The sequence below is a fragment of the Lepidochelys kempii genome, chromosome 16, assembly GCF_965140285.1.
Source record: "Lepidochelys kempii isolate rLepKem1 chromosome 16, rLepKem1.hap1, whole genome shotgun sequence".
NCBI lineage: Eukaryota > Metazoa > Chordata > Testudines > Cheloniidae > Lepidochelys > Lepidochelys kempii.
This window is the reverse complement of record NC_136395.1, coordinates 8,015,864-8,038,628: the sequence shown is the minus strand read 5'-3', so window position 1 is coordinate 8,038,628 and position 22,765 is coordinate 8,015,864. Positions and strand designations below refer to the sequence as shown.

The 22,765-nt window shown below is 48.7% G+C and overlaps 1 protein-coding gene across 10 annotated transcripts in view; it reads right to left on the bottom strand.

The window, feature by feature from the left end:
• The window catches only part of TOR4A (torsin family 4 member A), a 91,158-nt gene that overhangs the window by 16,297 nt on the left and 52,096 nt on the right, over window positions 1-22,765 (bottom strand). For 7 of the 10 annotated variants that reach the window (XM_078849143.1, XM_078849144.1, XM_078849145.1 and 4 more), the window contains one exon: window positions 19,596-19,757. The gene's annotated coding sequence lies outside the window, so the exon portion shown is untranslated. Of the gene's footprint in view, window positions 1-12,128; window positions 12,230-15,535; window positions 15,723-19,595; window positions 19,758-22,765 lie in introns of those variants that run through there. The other 3 variants (XM_073314177.2, XM_073314181.2, XM_073314176.2) reach the window with 2 other exon arrangements.

Below are 22,765 nucleotides of genomic sequence, written 5' to 3'. Positions count from 1 at the left end.
CAATGGCATTTTGGGATGTATATGTCGGGGCATTGCCAGCAGATCAAGGGATCTGATCATTCCCCTCTATTTGACATTGGTGAGGCCTCATCTGGAGTACTGCGTCCAGTTTTGGGCCCCACACTACAAGAAGGATGTGGAAAAATTGGAAAACGTCCAGCAGAGGGCAACAAAAATGATTAGGGGACTGGAACACATGACTTATGAGGAGAGGCTGAGGGAACTGGGATTGTTTAGTCTATGGAAGAGAAGAATGAGGGGGGATTTGATAGCTGCTTTCAACTACCTGAAAGGGGGTTCCAAAGAGAATGGATCTAGACTGTTTTCAGTGGTAGCTGATGACAGAACAAGGAGTAATGGTCTCAAGTTGCAGTGGGGGAGGTTTAGGTTGGATATTAGGAAAAACTTTTTCACTAGGAGGGTGGTGAAACACTGGAATGTGTCACCTAGGGAGGTGGTGGAATCTCCTTCCTTAGAGGTTTTTAAGGTCAGGCTTGACAAAGCCCTGGCTGGGATGATTTAGTTGGGGATTGGTCCTGCTTTGAGCAGGGGGTTGGACTAGATGACCTCCTGAGGTCCCTTCCAACCCTGATATTCTATGATTCTGTGTTTTTCTCTTAGACCAGATCCTGTGCTCCACTTAGGACTAAATCAAGAATTGCCTCTTCCCTTTTGGGTTCCAGGACTAGCTGCTCCAAGAAGCAGTCATTGATGTTGTCTAGAAATTGCATCTTTAGATCCCATCCTGAGGTGACATGTTCCCAGTTCATGGGTATAGTTGAAATCCCCCATTATTACTGGATTTTCTGTTTTTGTAGCCTTTGTAATCTCCATGAGTATTTCACAGTCACTGTCACCATCCTGGTCAAGTGGTAGGTAGTATATTCCTACTGCTCTACTTTTATTATTTAAGCATGGAATTTCTATTCATAGAGATTCTCTGATACTGTTTGATTCATTTAAAATTTTTACGATATTTGGTTACATGCTTTCTTTCACATATAATGCACCAGCACAACCTACTCTGTCATTCCTATCTATTTTGTACCCTGGTATTATTCTGTTCCATTGATTATCATTGTTCCACCAAATTTGGCTGTTTCTCTTCAGTTCCTACCTATACTTTTTCAACTTCTGTCCCCTCCTCTTTACTAGGATATAGATTATTCCCTTTAAATCTTCCCCTAAAGGCTGTGTCTGTCTGAACCATGTGCTCCTCTGCACCTGTCAGCTTTCTCCCAGCCCTTAGTTGAAAAACTCCTCTATGACCTTTTTAATTTTACATGCCAGAAATCTGGTTAAATTTTGGTAAAGGTGGAACCCATCCTTCCTGCATAGGTTCATCCTTTCCCCAAAGGTTCCCCCGTTCCTAAGAAACCTGAATCCCCCTTCCCAACACCATTGTCTTGTCCACACATTAAAACCTTGCAGTTCTACCTGTCTGGCCCTGCACGTGGAACTGGAAGCTTTTCAGAGAATGCTACCATGGATGTCCTGGACTTTAATCTCTTACCTAGCAGCCTAAATTTGGCCTCCAGGACTTCTCTCCTATCTTTTCCTATATTACTGGTACCTACATGTACCACAGTCACCAGCTTCTCCCCAGCAGTGCACATATGGCTATCTATGCCTTGAGAAGTCTGCAACCTTTGTACCCAGCAGGCAATTCACCATGCAGTTCTCCCAGTCATCACAAACGTCACTATCAATATTTCCAATGATTGAATCCCCCATTACTATTACCTGGCTCTTTCTAATAACTGGGATTCCCTCCACCGGAGGGGTATTCCCATTCTCAGTACAAGAGGATACCATGACACTATCTGGAAGGATGGTCCTAACTATGGGATCGTTTCTCTCCACTCCAGCTTGATGTTCTCCTTCCCCAAGGCTTTAATCCTCCTCAACAGCACAGAGGCAATTGGAGTATGTGTGTGGGGGGGGGCGGTATTTTCATGGAGGAGTAATTTCATGGAATGTTCCCTTGTTCTTGTGTTATGAAGCAGGGCACTCCCAAATAGGAGTAGAGAAATGATTTTACCTCTGAAATGAGAATTGGTGAGAACAATACTAGACTACTCTGTCCAGTTCTGGTGACCCCTGGCCCCTGATGCTCTTAACCCAGCGCGCTCAGCCTCATATAGTGCCCCTGGCCCCTGCTGCTGTTAACCCGGCGAGCTTAGATCCATATAGTGCCCCTGGCCCCTACTGCTGTTAACCCGGTGCGCTCAGCCCCATATAGTGCCCCTGGCTCCCTGCCACTCTGTCACAGTGAGGGGAGCGCCATGCAGTGCCTCCCCTGCCCCTCCTTGTTCTGCCTCAGACTCAGCTGAGTTTTGTCCAGCCAGAATCAGCTGGCTCTCACTTCAGGCCAAAGAGCTGTGGAGCAGGTGCTGTGAAACAATGGGCAGATGATGTGCCACATGAGCAAGTCAGTCCCCTCTCCCCTCCCCTAGTCAAATCAAGGGAGTCATCTCCATCCTCCCTGAGTGCTCAGGGAAAGGTGGATCCAGCTCAGGGGGAAGGGAAAGAGTGGAATGTATGTAACAGCTGCCTGTGGCTGAACTTGGCCTGGGAAATGGCAGGGGAAGAAGCTGGAACCTGCTAAGTGGCCTGTTCACCTCTCAGTCCTGAGGGCCCATTGTAAGTCAGAAAAATCTGACACCTCCTTATCCAACGGGCCTACAGCAGTGAAACTCCCTGGATCACCCCCATCCCCTTCCATAGTAACCTGCTGAGAGGCCCTGCCCCCTTCCCCTTGGCTGGGGTCCACTGCAGAGATAAGTTTGTGAGCGCAGGAAACAGAACTTTCCCAAGAGGAACAGGACCTGCCCTCTGATCCTGCAAGAGAGAAGAGACCACGGGCCTCACAGTGCTCAGAACTAACTGAAACACTCAGCTCTTAGCTTGGCTTTGCCTCAGGAAGGCCTCTACACACGCCCCCTCAGACACACACGTCCACAGCTGCACACGCACACACACACAACAACAAACCCCACTCCCACCCACAGGCTCAAAACACCTGTGCACTCGCACACACCCCTAGGTCCACCACACACCCCTTCATTCACACACACAAAGATCAACAACACACTCACACACACAAATATAACCACAACCTCCCTGCCACAAACAATCGAGCTCTGAGGAGCTAGATCGGAAGAGAGAGTGAGAATGTGAGAGACATTTTATTGTTATTTCTGGTTTGGAATACATGGGAGGTGCTAAGATACCTCACCAATGGCAGCTGCAGCTAAGGTTTTGTTGACAGCTCTATTTTGCATCTTCTCTGAAATCCACATACATATTAGATTGGTTTGAAATTTGATAGGCCAGGTCATGGACCAGGGTCGACTTTTTTGGGGGTTGGGGGAAGGGGATTTCAAGGCCATCTAGACAAGGGGTGCCCAAGATATAGCATCCCAAAAGTGAGTTGCTGTCAAAGACTTTAAAGTCGTCACTTACTTTTAGATAGGGAAAAAACAGAGGGCAGGCAGTATTTTTCTGGAGACGTATATTCCTGGAATGCCTTTTCCCTGAGAGGTAGCGCATGGTACCAAACCAAGGTCTAACAGCTGAAATAGTAAAAAGTTAGTAGACCATATTTTTGAAATATGGAGTGATGCAGCTCAGGTAGGGAGACCAGGTGTCCCAATTTTAAAGGGACAGTCCCGATATTTAGGGCTTTGTCTTATATAGGTGCCTATTACTCCCCACCCCCGTCCTGATTATTCACACTTGCTGTCTGGTCACCCTAAGCTCAGGGTTCGGTAACTATTAAGAGATGACTGGTGCTCTGAGCCAGAGAATGCTCCCCAGCAAAATCCCCTTCAGACTGGAGGAAGGTGCACTGGGCTGTGAGCCAAGAGCTCTGGACTAACATCTGTCACTCACAGGTGCCAACTTTGTCATTTCCCCTGGAGTGCTCAACCCCTACCCCCCCTCAACTTCACCCCTTCCCCCAAAGCCCCACCCCTGCCTTGCCCTTTCCTGCCTCTGCTCTGCCCCCTTCCCCCAGTGCCTCCTGAATGCTGCTGAACAACTGATCATGGCGCAAGGGAGGCACTGGGAGGGAGGGGGAGGAGCTGTTTGGCGGGGCTGCTAGTGGGTGCTGAGCACCCACTGTTTTTTTCCTGTGGGTGCTCCAGCCCTTGAGCACCCACGGAGTTGTTGACTATGCTGTCACAGACCATTGTTAGTATTTCTCTGCAGTTCACAACCCATATTGTGCTCCCAGGCCTCCTCCCTGTGACCTGGAGGAAGCAGCTATCATTCCCCCAGCTTAAAGCAAAGGTAACTGAGAGACTTGCATGGTACCTTTTCTGGCAGAGCTGGGAATAGAGCCCAGACATCCAATAGTGAAGGCCCAACTCTCATCTGTTTTGCCACAAATAGGCCCAGTCTATGTGCTTACTTAGTCTGTCTGCAACCACTGATCTTAGATCCGGAACCAGATCCCAGGAACCCCAATTCCTCAAATCCTACAGGTGTCTAGCGACACTGTACCCCACTGACAAAGTGTGTGTAAGCTTATGGATGAGAGGGCACCTGAAGGCCCCTTGTTTAAACCCTCCTGTTGAACTAGCTGGAGGTGATTACAGCTCCAAATCACGCAGGTTTTGCTGAGTTAAGGTTGTGCAGCTGAGTTTCTGCTAAAACCAGATTTGCATCCTCTCTACAATATACAAAACAATCAAATCTGCTGGAGAATTGATAGCTTGAGGCCTGATAGGGTCTGTCTACACTGCCATTCGACAGCTGACTCAGGCTTGCGGGGCTCGGGCTGCGGGGTTGCTTAACTGCAGTGTAGATGTTGCCTGAGTTCTGGGACCCTCCTCCCTTGCAGAGTCCTAGAGCCTGGGCTCCAGCCGGAGCCTGAATGTCTACACTGTAGTTAAACAGTCCCTTAGCCTGAGCCCCATGAACCCGAGTCAGCTGGTCTGGGCCAGCCATGGGTATTTAATTGCAGTGTAGACATACCAGAGAGGCTCCAAAAGGTCACAGCAGGCAGAACCAGGCCTAAAAGTGAAATCCTCCTACAACAAAACCAATGCTTAGTCACACTGCTGCTTGGAAAGACTAGATCAAATTTCCACACTTGTCTACGGTCTCTGCTGCATACCCACCTCTGCAAAGCACTATGAGGCATACAGATGAATTTGCCTACCAAATACTTAACACACGATGGAATTTCTGTGCAGTGAATGGGAAAGGGAGGAGAAAGGATGGTCCTCAGGCAATGAACAACCACCTGTAGCCCTGGGCTAGTAATTTAACCCAGAATATTTGGCAGTGGCCATTAATTTTGGCAATAATCTATCTGTGTCTCCATTTCCCCTTCCTAAATGAGGGCTGATAATACTCATAGAATACTCAAAAAATACGCATAGAGCCAGAGAGTTTAAGACCAAAAGGGAGCACGAGATAATCTAGTCTGACTTCCTGTATAACACAGACCACCAAGCACCCGTACTCTAAACCCAACAACCAAAATTACACCAAGGTATGGCAGGCAAAGGAGGCTAGACTATCGTACTACAGGTGAATAGGAGGGTGTAACACAGAGGCACCTTGGCAAAGGGTTCCCGGTTCTTTGTGAACAACTCTCACCTCAGACTTGACAAACTCAGTACACCAAACACATGTCTAACAGGACATTTAACCATAAAGAGTGATAGTCCACTTGCGGCTAGGGATCACCCTTGGTTGTTAACACGGAGGCAGGGCTGACTTAGGAGAAAAGGGCGTAAAAGTCAGACGCAAGCAACAAGGGGAGCTAGCGAATAGGGGGCAGCAAACAGGGAGTCTGAGAGACAGGCTGTAGAAGGAAGAAAGAATAAAATCAGTGTGGTTCGGAAAGGCCGCATCGCCACTGCAGCTGTGTCCAGACAGAGAACCAGACCTGGGATACCCCTGCCCAGGTTCTGGTGTGGACTTGCAGAGTCTGTGGCCTTCATTTCCCCATCATAGAGAGCCAGGCTGGGGAGACCATCCAGTGTGAGAAGGGCTTGCTGGTAGAATCTCCCAGGAAGGAAGTGGGAGAGCTACAGGAGGAGGTGGCCAGGCAGAGGGGCGTCCATGCACACGAGGCTTTCACTGAACACTTGCATATGGAGACCTCCAAGGAAGCTATCCAGCTGTAGAGGACTGCAGGAGCACCACCAGAACAGGAAGAAATAGTTCCTTCACAGAGAGGAAGCTAGCTGCTGGTTACTTTGGGCAGCAGGGAATGTTCCATCCCTGCTCCCAACCCACCATCCACAGAGATAAAAAACAGAGTGCTGCCCTGACACTAAGGGCTAAGTGGAGGAGAAGAAGCCATGTACCCCCACGGGTAGGAGGATCATGGCCACCACCACCCAGGAGGAAATGAAGATGGTGATGGTCGGTGACTCCCTTCTAAGGGGAATAGAAGCATTCATCTGCCGGCCTGACCTGGCATCCCAGGAGGTGTGCTGCCTGCCCAGGGCACATATCGGACACATTACGAAGGACTGCCGAGGCTCATCTGGCCTTCTAACTACTACCCCATGCTGTCCATCCACATGGGCACTAAATGATACTGTGAGGTATGACCATGAGCAGATCATGTGACTACCGGGCTCTGGGTGTAAGAGTGAAGGAGCTGTGGCTGCAGGTGGTGTTCTCATCCATCCTTCTAGTCGAGGGTAGGAGCCCAGGTAGAGACCGACACCCTGGAGGTGAATGCACAGCTGTTCAGATGGTGTCACCAGAAGGGCTTTCACTTCCTTGACCATGGGATGTTGCTCTGAGACGAAGGACTGCTGAGTGGAGATGGGGTCCACCTTTCAAGGAAAGGGAAGAATATCTTCGGATACAGGTAGGCTAACCTAGTGAGGCAGGCTTTAAACTAGGTTCAATGGGGGCAGGAGACAAAAGCCCACAGATAAGTCCAAAACAAAGAGCTGGGTGAAGGGTTGGCCTCTGGGGGGAACATGGGCAATCACAGCAGGGACAAAGGAGAGACAAGGGAATACAGAGGGGAAATCTAATAAACATGCTAGATGTCTGTATATTAATGCAAGAAGAATGGGGAATAAAACAGGAGGAACTAGAAATACTAGTAAATCACAATTAGGACACAATTGGCATCATAGATGTGGTGGGATAATTCACAGGACTGCAATATTGGTGTAGAAGGGCACAGCTTGTTCAGGAAGAGCAGCAGGGAGAAAAAGGGAGGCGGTGTTTGTTGCCTTGTATATCAAAGGTGTATACACTTACATTGAGGCTGAGACAGAAGTGGAGACAGACCTGTTGAAAGTCTGGGTAAGGATAAAAGGGGTAAAAACCCAAGGGTGAAGTCAAGGTAGGTCTCCTATAGACCCCGAACTAGGAAGAAGAGGCAGAGGAGGCTTTTTTTAAACTAACAAAATCATCCAAGACGCAGGACTCAGTAGTGACGGGGGGACTTGAATTACCCAGACATCTGTTGGGAAAATAACACGGCAGGGCACAGATCATCCCACAAGTTCTTGGAATGCATTGGAGACCACTTTTTCATTACAGAAGGTAGAGAACGTGACTGGGGAGAGGCTGTTCTAGAATCAGGGTTAGAAGGGACTGTAATGGTCATCAAGTCTAGCCCCCTGCCAAGATGCATGATTTGTTGTGACTAAACCATCTAAGGCAGATGGCTCCAGCTTCCTTATGAAAACCTCCAGTGAAGGAGCTTCCACAACCTCCCTAGGCGTCTGTACCATTGTCCTATTGTTCTTACAGTTACAAAGCTTTTCCTGAAATTTAATCTAAATTTGCTATGCTGTAGTCCTGCCCTCTGTGGCAAAAAAGAGTAACTTTTCTCCATCTTTTTTGTGGCAGGTTTTCAAGTATTTGAAGACTGCTCTCATGTTCCCCCTTAATCACCTCTTTTTGAAACTAAGCATACCCAGCTCCTTCAGCCTTTGCTCATATGGCATACATTCCATCCCTCTGATCATCTTTGTTGCTCCCCTCTGGATCCTTTCCAGTTTCTCTACATTCTTTCTATACATTGGTGACCAAAATTGGACACAGTACTCCAGCTGAGGCCTAACCAGTGCTGAGTAGTGATACTATCATCTCCCGTGACTTGCAAGCTATGCCTCTGTTAAAACAACCTAAAATTGCATTTGCTTTTTTTGCAACAGCATTGCGTTGCTGACTCATGTTGAGGTTGTGATCCACCACCGCTCCCAGAGCCTTCTCAGCAGTGCTGCTGCCAAACCAGTTCTCCCCCATTCTGTATAGGTGCATTTGCTTTTTCTTCCCTAAGTGTGGCACCTGACATTTGTCTTTGTTGAATTTCATTGTGTTGTCTATAGCCCAGTTCTCCAATTTAGCAAGATCCCTCTGAATTGTAGCTCTATCCTCCAAAGTGTTGGCAACCCCCCTAGGTTTGAGTCATCTGCCAATTTGATCAGTGTGCTCTCTAGACCTACATCCAGATCATTAATAAGGATGTTAAATAGCACTGGACCAGAACAGATCCCTGTGGAATCCCACTTGAGACCTCCCTCCAATCCAACATCATTCCATTACTAGTTACTCTTTGTTTGTGGTTGTTTAACCAATGTATCTACTTAATGGTAGTTCTGCCGAGCCCCCATTTCTCCAGCTTACTTATCAGAATGTCATGTCAGACTGTGTCAAAAGTCTTGTCCACCACATTCCCCCTATACACCAATCCAGTTACCCTGTCAAAGAAGAAATCAAGCTGGTTTGGCACAATTTGTTCTTGGTAAATCCATGCTGGCTGCTAATGATCACCCCTCATCCTCCAAGTATTTGCAAATTGAATGTTTTATACATTGCTCTAGTAGCTTCCCAGGTATCTAGATTTGATTCTGACAAACAGGAAGACACTGGTTGAGAATTTGAAAGTGAAAGGCTGCTTAGGTGAAAGTGATCATGAAATAATGGAGCTCACGATTCTAAGGAACGGTAGGAGGAAAAACAGCAGAGTAAAGACAATGGACGTCAAGAAGGCAGATGGTAGAAAACTCAGAGAATTGGTAGGTAGAATCCCAGAGAAAGCAGGTCTAAGGGGGAAAAAAAGGTTCAGTTTTTTAAAGAGATATTATTAAGTGCGCATTAGCAAACTATCCTGATGCCTAGGAAGTTTGGTACGAGCCCACCCTGGCTTAAACAGGAGATCTTCAACAACCTGAAACTCAAAAAAAGAGTCATACAAAAAGTGGAAACTAGGTCAAATTATGAAGGATGAATATAAAAAACAACACATGGATGTAGGGACAAAATTAGAAAGACCAAGGCACAAAATGAGATTAAACTAGCTAGGAACTAAAGGGTAACAAGAAAACATTTTACAAATACCTTAGAAGCAAGAGGAAGACAGGGTAGATCCCATTACTCAATGAGGAGGGAAAGACAATAACAGAAAATGAAGCAGTGGCCAAAATGTTAAATGCCTTTTTTGTTTCAGTTTTCCCCAAAAAGTTAGCAGTGATTGGACAACTAAGATAGTGAACATCAGTGTAAATGAGGTAGGATCTGAGACTAAAATAGGAAAAGAACAAGTTAAGAATTACTTAGACAAGTTGGATGTCTTCAAATAGGCAGGGTCTGATTAAACACATCCTTGAATACTTAAGGAATTAGCTGAGGAAACGTCTGAGCCATTAGCAATGAGCTTTGAGAACACATGGAGGATGGGAGAGATCCCGGAGGACTGGAAAAGGGCAAATATAGTCCCTATCTATAAAAAGGGGAATAAGGACAACCTAGGGAATTATAGACCAGTCTTCTTAATTTCAGTATCCAGAAAAATAATGGAGCAAAGAATCAAGCAATCAATTTGCAAACAGCTAGAAGAAAATAAGGTGACAAGTAACAGCCAACATGGATTTGTTAAGAACCAATCAAGTCAAACCAATCCAATATCCTTCTTCAACAGAGTAACAAGCCTTGTGGATGGGGAGAAGCAGTAGATGCAGTATATCTTGACTTTAGTAAGTCTTTTGATACTGTCTCACATGACCTTCTCATAAATAAACTAAAGACATATAGTCTACACAAACCTCCTATAAAGAGGGTGCAGGACTGGTTTGAAAAGCTTAATCGGAGAATAGTTATCAATGGTTCGCAATCAAGCTGGAAGGGCATAGCGGGCGGGGTCCCACAGGCATCTGCCTTGGTCTGATTCTGTTCAATATCTTCCTCCTTGTACAGCACCTGGCCATGGAAGGGTGGCCATGACAGACTGCAACCAGCCCTTGAACAGAGGGGCTAGACTTGAGGGGTTGTGGTTGGCCACTGCGGCAGGAGCGAACTGGAAAGACTGCTGTTAAACACACACACGCACCCCGGAAGGGGGTGAGTGTGGACTTGGGGGCACTGCTGGAGGGCAGTGTCCTGAAGAGGACACTGGGAGCAACGCGGGTCAAGATGCCAATTGAGGGTGAGAGACGGATGGGACACCTCCGGCAGGGGGTGCTCTGCATGAACTGAGCTAATTCCCAGAGTGAACAGCAGGAGGTGCTGTGGTGGTGAGTCCCAGTCCCGTCACACCCTAATATTTAGTCAACCGAGGAAGAAGCATGGGGTAAAACAATTAGTCTGCCTCTTGCCACCCCAGACAAACAGTCTAGTGGAAAGGTTCCCTGGACTCTTAAGTCCAATGCTAAGAATATACATGGACAAAACAGCTGGATTTTGGGATGAGTTATTGCCTTAGCTATTATTTGCTTACAGGGAAGTACCCCAAGAGTCCACAGGATTTGCCCAGTTTGACCTCCTTTATGAGAGACAGGGCAGAGGCCCCCTAGATCTTGTTAGGGACTCCTAGAAGAGTGCTCTGAACCAGAGGGGAAGCCCATAGCTGAATACATAACCAAGCTCAGAGCGGATTTAAAATTCATGATAGATGTAGGACAGCAAAATCCAGGTTTCACAAGAAGAGTGGTACAACGGAAATGCCTGTGAACGAGCATTTGATGTGGGAGGCTTGGTACTGATGTTACTCCTAGTAAAGCAGCATGAGATGCAAAATTCTTGGGAAGGACCTTTGGAGGCTGTGGAGCAGGTTAATGAGGTTACTTATAATGTGCAGAAGCCCCTCAGGGAGGTTGCCCTATAGACTGTTCCCATACATAGACTAAAAGCTTATCACAACTGTGAGGCTGTTGAGAGTATGATATGTTGTAAAGAGGAGGACTGCATCACAGCCTCTCTAATAGATTTGGTGGTGGAGAGCTACGGGGAAAACGTTGATATATGTGAAGGGTTAATACCAAGGGAAAGGTTAGAAATCATGGCTGTGTTGAAACACCACCAGCAGGCGTTTTCATGCAATTATAGAGCCTAGTAGCCCCATGGCATCCCCCGTTGTCATGGTCCACCGAAAAGGATAGACCTATAAGACTTTGGGTTGACTACAGAAAACTTAATGCTGTCACAGTACCTGTGCCTTACCCTATGCCAAGGACTCATAGACTCTGAGGACACGCTAGACGTATTAAGCAGTGCAAAATTCCTGAGCTCTTTGGCCCTTACCAGGAGATACTGACTTAACCAGATGTTATGTGGACTACAGGAGTTCACACACGTAGGTAGATGAGATCATCATTCTTAGCCGCACTTGGCAAGACCACAAAAATCATGTGGGCATTGTGTTGCAAAGACTCACAAGATGCAGGTTTGCTGGCTCAGGTATCAAAATGCAAAACAGGAGCAGCTAAAGTCCCTTATTTTGGTCATTGGGTCAGGGATGCAAATTCATCCTGATCCCCTAAAAGTAGAATTTATTATCAACTGGCCTATACCCCAAGCTAGTATCACAGATTTGTAGAAGGTTTTAGTGATGTGATATATCAATTATCACAGATCTCTGTAAAAAGAATAATCTAGACAAAGTGGTTTGGTCTGAGACCTATCAAAAGGGTGTTGATAAAATAAAGGTCTTGTCCAAAAAGTCAGTTCTGGCCAGTCCTGATTTTAATAAAGTGTTTGAGCTGTGAATGGATGTGGGGACAGTTCTGATACTAGCAGGGGAGAGCAACCGCACTGCATTCTTAAGCAAAATATTGACCACCACTGAATACAATGATTCTGTCACAGAGGTGGAGTGCTACGTGATTGTGTGGGTAGTCAAACAGTGAAAATGTTACCTGTTCACCAGAATTGTAGGGTGTTAACAGATCACTCTCCGTTGATGTGGTTGCACAGGACCAAAGGTACCAACTCTAGGCAGTTGTGCTGGAGCATAGTGCTGCAGGAAAATGAGATTGTGCACTTCAAGGGGAAAGAAAACATAGCAGGAATTGTCCTGTCCAGAAAAGAGAGCCGAGAATGGATGCCTGCAGAATAGCCAGTGGCTAGCCCGACTGTGTCAATGTCTGGGGGAGCCATGCCACAGCAACTCTTGACAAAGGTCCCCTGTTCTTTGCAAACAACTCTTTTCTCAGACCTGACAAACTCACTACACCAAACATGTCTTATGGGATATTTATCCATAAAGAGTAATATGTAAAGGTATCTATGGAAAACGCATAACTCATCAAGATTCATACAGCAGGCAGGAGAGTGCCCTGGCTATGAATAAAGACAAAAGATTGTTTCAGTATAACAGAGTGTAGGGAAAGGCATTCTGGATCCATTCACTGAAGAAATGCCTTAAGGATCAGGTGGGCCTTTCATGAATAATGGGATCCTGATGCTTGTGAAACCAGCCAGCTGTGCCATGGACTAGTCTTTGTGGGGGGAAAGCCTATTTTATTAGATAGCAAAGGTAACTACTGATAAGTGTAGACCCAGACCCAGGTTTGCATTTTATTATTTTGTGCTGGAACCAGTTGTTTCCCCCTCACTGTCTCTCAATTCTAGTGAACTCTCTATTCTTTGTTAAGAACATAAGACCGTCCGTACTGGGTCAGACCAATGGCTCATCTTCCGACAGTGGCCAATCCCAGGTGCTTCAGAGGCAAACGCAACAGGCGATCATCGGGTGATCCATCCCCTGCTGTCCACTCCCAGCTGCTGGCAGTTAAAAGCTAGGGACATCCAGAGCATGGGGTTGTGCCCCTGGCCGTCTTAGCGAACAGCCATTGATGGACCTATTCTCCATGAACTTATCTAGTTCTTTTTTGAGCCCTGTTACAGTTTTGGCCTTCACAGCATCCCATGGCAACGAGTTCCACAAGCTGACTGTGCGTTGTGAAACAAACCTATTTTTGTTTTATAAATGCTCCCAAGTGCTGTGTGGTTTACAGGTAAAGCTGTAGACTGAGGGAGAAGAGGGATGGCCAGTACTGTTGTCAGGGGTGGAACCCTACGTGGAAGTCCCTGAGACTCAAAGTGATGTCTAACATTGTCTGCGAGGACTTGGTATCCCAGCCATGAGAGAGCAAACCCGTTCTGCTGACAGGAAAACCCTGCCAGCCTGGCTCATTTGCGTGTTTGGAAAGCAAAGGAAATATTGGTGACATATGACAGAGCTTTCTGTGGCACCAGAAACCCAGGCAGTCAGGCTGGCAGCACTGGTCCAGGGGAGGATCTCCCTCACTGTCCTGCAAAGCGTTGTGCCCCTCACGACCCACCTCACAATGCGCCACTGCCTGGCTGTGGGACAAAGACCCACAGCGGGAGATTCCAAAGGAGCGTACATGCAGGAGACTGGAAATGCTGTGGGACCCCCACTTGGTATAAATGGCTAGCTGTTACCTTTGTGGCATGAATTGTATTTCTCATGTCAGGAATGTGCAGCGATAACATAACGGACATAAAGCTGTGTCAAAGGCAGGGAATTTGGTTCCTGAAATGAGTGACAGCTCTCCGGCCAGAGAAGTAACAGGACTTGGGCGTAATGTCCATAGACACAGAGATTCCAAGGCCAGAAGGCACCACTGTGATCTCTAGTCTGACCTCCTGTATAACACAGGCCAGAGACCTGCCCTGAATTAATTCCTTTGGAACTAGAGCAGAGCTTTTAGACAAACATCCAGTCTGGATTTAAAAATTGCCAGCGACGGAGAACCCACCATGGCCCTCGGTGAGCTGTTCCAAGGATGCCCTATTTCCACTCTGATGGGACAGGCCCTTCATTCGCTGCGCTGGCCACAAAGGGATTCTGTTTTCCCTTATTTCTAGCTTGCAGACAGCAGAGGGAGCAACTTGCATGCACCTTGTCACTGCGGATGGTCTGTCTAAACCCTGGCCTGGATTAGACACTAATAGAACAGGTTGATGACTACACCAAAGTAGTTAGCTTACATTCCACTCTGCTTGGTTTCACTCCATCATTCCTGTTCATACGAACACAATGGAGAAGGGGCCTGGGGCTGCACCCGCCCTCAGCCAGACACTAGAGAGAGGGAGGGGGTAGCCATGCACAGGCACTGGAGAGCAGCTAGATTCCCAGGCTTCCCCACATCAGCTCACAGCAATCTTTTACACTTCCCCCATCACTGAAGTTCTTATGTATGTTTGCACTGCTGGGGCTGGTTAGGACATGCCCTTAGGAGCCTGCAACATCACACCATTGTGCTGAAACATCATCAGACACTGATGGAACAGCCACAGCCAGAGGGTTATAGGCTTTTTCTTTGGTAGGAGTGGCCTGAAAACTACACAGAAAAGACCCGCCTGTAGGGCCGGAGGCCATGTGCCATGGCCTGGGCTGTGGGCAGAGCGAAGCCCAGGGCCCTGAGCTGGGGGCAGCGGAGCGGAGCCGGGGCCCTGTGCCGTGGGAGGGAATGGCAGAGCGGGTCCCGGGGCTCTGTGTTTTAGGCAGGGGCAGCAGAGCGGGGCCCGGGGCCCTGTGCCGTGGCTGGGGATGGCGGGGGCCCGGGGCCCTGTGCCGTGGCTGGGGATGGCGGGGGCCCGGGGCCGTGGCTGGGGATGGTGGGGGCCCGGGGCCCTGTGCCGTGGCTGGGGATGGCGGAGCGGAGCCCGGGGCCCTGTGTTTCAGGCAGGGGCGGTGGAGCGGGACCCGGGGCCCTGTGCCGTGGCTGGGGATGGCGGGGCCCGGGGCCCTGTGCCGTGGCTGGGGATGGCGGGGCCCGGGGCCCTGAGCCGTGGCTGGGGATGGCGGGGCCCGGGGCCCTGTGTTTCAGGCAGGGGCAGTGGAGCGGGGCCCGGGGCCCTGTGCCGTGGCTGGGGATGGTGGGGCCCGGGGCCCAATGCCGTGGCTGGGGATGGTGGGGCCCGGGGCCCAATGCCGTGGCTGGGGATGGCGGAGCAGGGCTCCATCTTTACTTGCAGTATCACCCTTTTAAATTTTATCTCAAGCTCAAGGCAGCTCTGAGGGACTGGTGTATCAGCCTGTCCAGCTGCTCAGAGCAAGGGGGAAGGGAGAAAAGTGCACTTCCTCCTTTCTCCTTCCTCCCTCAGCAGCTGGGATGGGGAAGCGGGGGAATCCTTCACCTCTTCCTCTCTGTGTGGCCCCTGTCCCTCCTCCTCTGTTTAAAGCTCCTCTCTCTAATTTTCAGGGTAGTTTTCTCTGGAGGGGCCTTGGAGGACAGAGGTTGGAAGCTACAGTCTCTACCTGCCCCCAAACTAACCCTGCCGTAGGTCTCACCTCAATGCGTCCCGACGAGCTGCATGTCTTCAAGCCCTCGGTTCCTTGACTCCACAGAGCAGGGTCCCCGAGCTGGGTGACACCAGAACAGCACTGAGCTCAGTCATCAGGGAAGAGGAAACCACTACTCCGCACAGCGCTCTGCTGAGGGCGTGAGATAAAGTCCCCCTGCCCTTCCTGGAGCGCTAGACAGCCAGGCAAAGAATGCAAATCATGCATAAACAAAAATCTCCACTGACCAGTTCCTGGAAAAGCACCTCCAGCCTGTGCTGTGCTGGGGAAAGGGGACAAGGTGCAGTATCTGGCCCTGCTCTGCTCCCTGGTGCTTCTGCTGCAATTTACTCTGCAGCATTTTAACACAATGTATTCCCCCGAAAAGAGAGAGCTCACCGGTGCCTGCACTTCTGGCCACATCCTGTTCTCTGCAGACATATAGGGGCCAGGCTGCCCTGGGACTGCACTAAACTGCACCCAATTCAAAGTTTGGCCTCTCAAGGTGCAGTCTGCTCTAAATATAAATGCACCAGCCAGCCGGGCTGTCCCAGGGCTGCCTGGCTCTCGGGAACAGCCCCAGCCTTGGTCTCCTCACCCCACCATCTGCCCCTCGCACTGAGCTTGCTGCTCGCCTCACTGCACGAATGGCCCCTTGCACTGTTTGTCCTAGTCAGGAAGCTAGAGCTCACGCAGAACGTGGCTACCTGCCTGTTAGCAGGACTCAGCCCCAGGGGACGTATTAACATCAGTTCTCCAGGAACATCGCTGGCTTCCTCTTTGATTGCAGGGGTTCGCTTTGGTCGAGGGCCCCAGGCCATTGGCAGATGGTGTTCTGCCAGCTTCTGCAGGGGCTGTTCCTAAGTACCCTGAGTGTGGGGGCTGGGCACTCCACTGGCACAATCAGCAGAGCGGAGGCTCCCCCCATGCCGCAGGTGTCTCTGATTCACAGGCACAGCACAACCAGAGGGGGGAAGTTAGGGTATCCAGGCACCAGTCACACCATGGCTACTCTGCACATCACACGCTCGGGAACCCCGCTCTGCACTTGGGCGAGGAGACCGAGGGAGAAAGGATCAGCTGGGCAGTGAGAGGGAGCGCAGGACCGGGGGGGGGGTGGGGAGGGCGAGAACGCATCCAGGGTTTTGCAGCTCCTGATGGGAGGTGTCCCAGCCGTGCACTGCAGCACCCCACCCCACATGCCATGGGGACAGCGCACAAAGTAACCGAGGGAGAGGACGAGGAGGGTGAGGCTGCCCCTGGCTCCAAGACAAAGGACAGGCCGATACTTTCCAAACAAAACTAGGAGACAAGGAAGATCTCCCTTGGCCTCACTGAGGTGCAGATCAGCCAGCGGCACGGGCTCATCCCAGAACCCTGGGGGAGCTGTATGATAAGCTGAATAGGAACCTGGAAATGATGACGCATTAGCCATGCCCTGCCAGGGTCTCCACCATTCTGGGCATGTGGCCCACTGCATCCTTCCCAAGGACCATGGGGTGCCATTGGAGTCAGTTTCCTCGGTGCCCTAGTGAGGAGGGCAATGCAATGCCTCATAGACAGAAAGAAGCCTTTGGAGAGGATGCAGGAAGTGTACAAGACAGCCCACTTCCCCTCCGTGACTGGCTGGGACACACATCTCCCTGCGGTCCCGGTGTGGCCAGTGCTGCCTTCAGACACACTCACTCTCTGAATACGTGCCCTGAGGAGCACAGATCCAGCAGCCCTCCCAGGGCACAACTGACAACGAGATGTGGCAACCCAGGAGCCCAGAGACAGGAAAGGTGCCCACGGGATCTGACTGTGTATTTGGCTCAAAGGAAAGGGCACTATAAGTGTGACCTACCTTCGTGGTTCCTCTCTGTAAGAAGTGCTCTAAAGGGGGTGACTGTAGGGCATGGGAGTTCACAGCCTGATCTTCCCCAAGGGAAATCAGACTGCAACAGTCTCTGTACAGCAGCCAGGAGGGTCCATGATGAGCCACAGACTGTGGGGCTGAGCCCTGGCCAGGGAGAGCTACCTCTCAGATATCCAGGAATGAATTAGAAATGGTGCCTCAGGTACTAGGCCTGAGGAGACCATCTATTGGACTGCCCCCAGCTGGCCAAGCTAGGGACTTTTTTTTTTTTTTTATCTTTTAAGTAACTGTTTTAAGACACCATCTATGGTATCGACAACTGTTCCTTAACAGCCAGGTCTAGTAAATGATTCATGCTGTGGGTTGATGCACTTATCGGCATCCACAAGGAATAGTGCCTCTCAGGCTATCAGCTGAAGCGCACCCAGTTCTTGGCCGTGTGGATTGTTGTGCTCCTGGTTTTTAGAGGATTAGTTAACCTGATCTCAGTTCACAGTGGCAGCATACACACCATCAAATACTTCGGGCAGGGGCGGGGCAGGAGAGGGGAAATCCAGGTGTGATAACTGTCTGTGAATTACAGTAATTGGCCAATTAACACCCCTGGCATTCCCCAATGTCCAAAGCATTTAATCATGTAGATATGCCCTAAAACACAGGAACCACTGATAGTGTCTGGAGAATCTAAGTTTCTGTAGGTTGCAAAGTAGGACTTTAGCTAAGATAGACACATATAGGCTCTTTTTTGTTTGTTTGTTTGACTGTTTTGTTTTTTTTCCCTTCTGGTATTTTGTTCCATTTGCTGCTTGTCACTATTCCCAGGGTCCTGAAGGAAAGAAATGCAGGTCATCAGTCGGCCCTCCAGGGCACCGACAACTGGAACACGCAGGGTAGTGTAACTAGACCCTGGCCTAGTCTAAGGTGGAAGAATCATTTGATTTCACCCTGAGATCAGCGAGGGCCAGAGACTGAACACCAGAGACAAGAAAAGAGGCAGAGGTGCAGCTAGCCCTGTAACCAAAACCAGGTACCTACGCTGTGATCAAGTCACCTCTTAACCTTCTTTCTGACAAGCTAAACAGACCAGAATCCTTTAGCCAGGCAGGTTTTCCAGACCTTGATTATTCTTGGGGCCCTTCTCTAAACTCTTTCCAACTTATCAACATTATTTTTGAAGTGGGGCCAATAGAACTGGACAGAGTACCCAGTAAGAGTCTCCATTAATGCTGTTTAGGGGCATCTATAGCACCTCTGGGCTACTGCCGCTCACTAGTGCTCTGCTTGTTCAGCTAAAGAATAGCATTTTGGGGTCTTAAACACCTCACTGCACTGTGAGCTCATTCTGAGTTCATTTGCAACATGATCTCTAACAACCTTTTGTGAATCGCTGCTTTCCAGATTACAGCTCCTTGCACTATAACAACCTTCGTGGTTCCTCTCTGTAAGATGGTGGATTCTCCATTCCTTGGAATTTTTAAATCAAGATTGTCTGTCTTTCTAAAAGATATGCTCTAGCTCAGTCCCTGAGCTCTCCCTGACACTGTTTAGGAAGGCAGCAAGCCTATCTGTGGTATCAAAAAGATGGAGAAACACTGCTCTAGCTCAACCAAAATGTATGGACTCAATGCAGGAATTGCTGGGCGAGCTTCTCTGGCTTGTGTTATGCAGACAGAGAGACTAGACAATTATCCCTTTTGGTCTTAACATCTATTAATCTCTTCCAGTAGTGGTCTCATCAATGCTTACAAAGAGGTAATACCACTTGTGACCCAAGATGCCTAGGATACCCCACACTGAAAATGCCAAGGTCAGAGCAGGCTGCAAAAAGAAGAGCAGATTCTCCCAAAAACTGGTGGTTAACACTGTAGTTAGATTCACCCACCAGTCACAAACTGCTCCTGGTCCCCCCCCACTGGTTATCAAGAAGCTGAAAAAAAAGAAATCACACAGCCCCCTTTATTGCATCCCAGTCTCTGGCTCCCAATCAACAAATAGGTCCAGTAAAGTGAGAAGTTATTTAAAACTCTATTCACTTTACAAAATGTTCTTCTGTTCCCCAAAGGGCCAACCACATTACCAGATCAATACTAGTTTGGATCTTAACAAAAATACCATGCTGCCAGCCAATCCATTAATATCTAAAAACTAAAGCTTTTATTATAAAAGAAAGAGAAGAGAGTTGTTAAATGGTCAAAGCAATCAGATACGTACATATGACTTCAGAGTCCATATATCAAGTTCTTAGCAGCATTGGTGAGTTTGCTGGCTTGTAAAGTCCCTCTGGAATACATCCACAGCTTGGATGGGTCTATCAATCCTTTGTCCAAAACTTCAGTTTGTAGAGAAGTTACTCCAAAGGTGAGAGAAGCAGAGCTAAAGAAAAATGGAGACGATGCAGTTACCTTTTTTATATCCTTTTCCATGTGACTTGTATTTCCTTTATCCCAAATACAAACTCAAAGCGCATGGGCATGGAAAAGTTCTTAGAGTCCCCTGTCCACAGGCATGTCTCTACCTGTCCTGCTGACTCACAGGCATAGCCCCTAGCTTCTCTCAATAGGTTCATTGTACAGCTGATTGCCCTTGATGGGCCATTAAGCAGTCTGGATAGTGCTGATGCCAATCTGCCTGGCTGTGTCACCAAGAAACACAGCACAGGTTTGAGATACAGATATATCATACATATTTGTAACTCACAATACAAAGATGATACATATTATATATAAACAAGATTATCATACTTAGCAAATCATAACTTTTCCACTTCCATGGCATATCTTGTAAGATTCATTGCAATTTTGTAATATTAATATCAATCATATAAATGGTCACCTATATTCCATACAAAAAGAAAAGGAGGACTTGTGGCACCTTAGAGACTAACCAATTTATTTGAGCATAAGCTTTCGTGAGCTACAGCTCACTTCATTGGATGTGTTATGCAGGCAGAAAGACTAGACAATTATCCCTTTTGGTCTTAACATCTATTAATCTCTTCCAGTAATGGTCTCATCAATGCTTACAAAGAGGTAATACCACTTGTGACCTAAGGTGCCTAGGATAACCCACACTGAAAATGCCATGGTCAGAGCAGGCTGCAAAAAGGAGAGCAGTGTCACACCCCTAACACACTCCTGCACAATATTCACCAATTGTCCCAAACTCCATTCTGGCCTCTGGGGGACACCACATTGTGTATCACAACTTGACCCTGGTCACATTAGTGCTGGGCAAACGTAATATGATTTTTAGAAACCCACGTAATTCCTTCGTAGTTGGGTTGTGATAGGGGCTCAGACCTAACCATCTGGACTGAGCTCTATGCAGGGAGGATGATTATAGAGTGATTGAGGTAAATGCAAAGTTGTTTCCTTTTCCAGTACTTCTGCTTCCTTTTTTCAACAGTTTTGTTCACAAACGAACAAATATCTGGGGCTTTTAATCATTTTACTCGGAGTTTTCCAGGCTGCTGTCTGCAGTGTCACTGTTTCTGTCTTCTTGCCTAGAAGACATAAGCAGTTCCAACATGCTGCGTGTGCTGTATGGGCAGGGAAGTTGAAAATGCTTTTGCGGTTTTATAAAAAAAGGTGGATTATATCTATGGAGACCACACTCCCTCAGCCTCTCTTCAGAGACTTCCTCATTCTCACACCCAAACGATACAACAATGGCTCCAGTCTGCCTTGCCCCACTTCCACAGAACAGCATGTCGTCAGTGTGCACACAAGGCTGAGAATCACAGCCGATGCTGTAAACATGTGGTTTGGTTTATGTTGAGTCCCAGTGTCACAATGAGGCGGCCCTTCCTTCGTTTGAACCCCAGCATAAGCGTGCTCTAAACAGAAGTGGAGAGAAAGGGTAAAAGGAAATGTAAGAAGGAAAAACAGACCTCAGACATGAAGGCCGGATGAAATACTGGGGAGAGGAAATGAACATGAAACAAAAGGGAGAAAGTGAACCCTCACCCAGGGGCCTGGAGAGAAGCTATGGGCACTTCCTGATACTTATGGACCCCTCCATGTTCACAGCCTTGCAGCAGAACTCCTCCCACTTCCCCACCCACACGGGTCATCCCGTGGTGTGCAGACAAATTACAACAGGAAAAGCAGGAGGGAAGCCGACTAAGGAGCTGTGAATTGTGATGCATTCATACTCCCGCAGTGATCTGTGCAGGCCTAGGCCAGAGCCCGGGATGGAGCGATGCAGAGTGGTGCAGACGGAGGAAAGACAAGTGATGGGGGCAATACAACAGCTGTTTGGAAAACACTCCTGGTTGGCTCCGCTTCCATGCTGTTGTTACCCGAGTCAAAGGAGAACGTAGGGCATGAAATGTACAGCAGCCCTGCAGGCACGGAGGAGTATTACTGGGGGGGCTCGTTAATACAGTGTCTGGATCTACCCATCTAGGGAAAGAGGGAGGAGGCCCTTTCCAATAGTCACCTAGCAGCTAACACATAAGGGTTGTTAGGGATAATGCTGGCTCTAGCTGTGGGCGGTGGGTGAACCCCCCTCACCTGCCAGAGCCCTGAGTGCCCACCTGAGGAGCCCCTGCAGCAGAAGGAGCCCCAGCCCACCTGCCCCAACCCGCCACTCACCCCACCCAGCGCAGCCCCATGCCACTGCCAGGCCTTCAAGTAGAGGAGGAGGAAGGGCAGGGCCTTGGGGCTCAACATGGGCGGGGCCACACCCCAGGTCAGGGGAGGCTTAGCCTGCCCTGGCCTAGGATACCCGCTGCCCATGGCTGTAATCCTTTCATCTTGGGGAGCCCCGAAATCAGTTTGAAGAGGGTGTGTCAGACCGAGAGGCAGACAGAGTCAAACAAGCCCACAGGCAGCTCAGGGGCTGGCTAGGAGAATAGAAACTGGTGCTAGTCTGTCCCTGTGACATCAAAGGGAAGCTAGTCTGACTTAGCTTGCAGTGAAGCAGAGACAAAATGTGCATGATAGGAGTTTGTTGTTTTAAAACCCATTTTTCTCTGATGCTTTGTTCCAACTGCTAAATAAAAACCCTTTGTTGGAAGGAGGTTGTTGGTCACTGTCCCTGGATCCTGAAGGGAGGAAGCACAGCTGCCCTCGACTCAGCCAGGCCTGCAGAGTGAGAAGCAGTTGGTATATACGGGGTAGCATACCAGGGTCCAGTCTGAGAGCTGAAGTGTCATGTGATTCCCCACTGAGATAGGGAACGGCAAGAAGCCGAACATCTGAAGTGGGTGCATTCAGAGAGCAGAAAGGACCAAAAGGTCAACTTGCCCCATAAGCATGGCAATTACATATGGAACCCATCTGCCAGGTGGAATCGGCAGTAAAAAGGGCCTGGTTCAATATCCAGGGGCTCCTCTTAACGTTACAAAACAAACCTGGCTTGAGCCCCTGCACCTACAC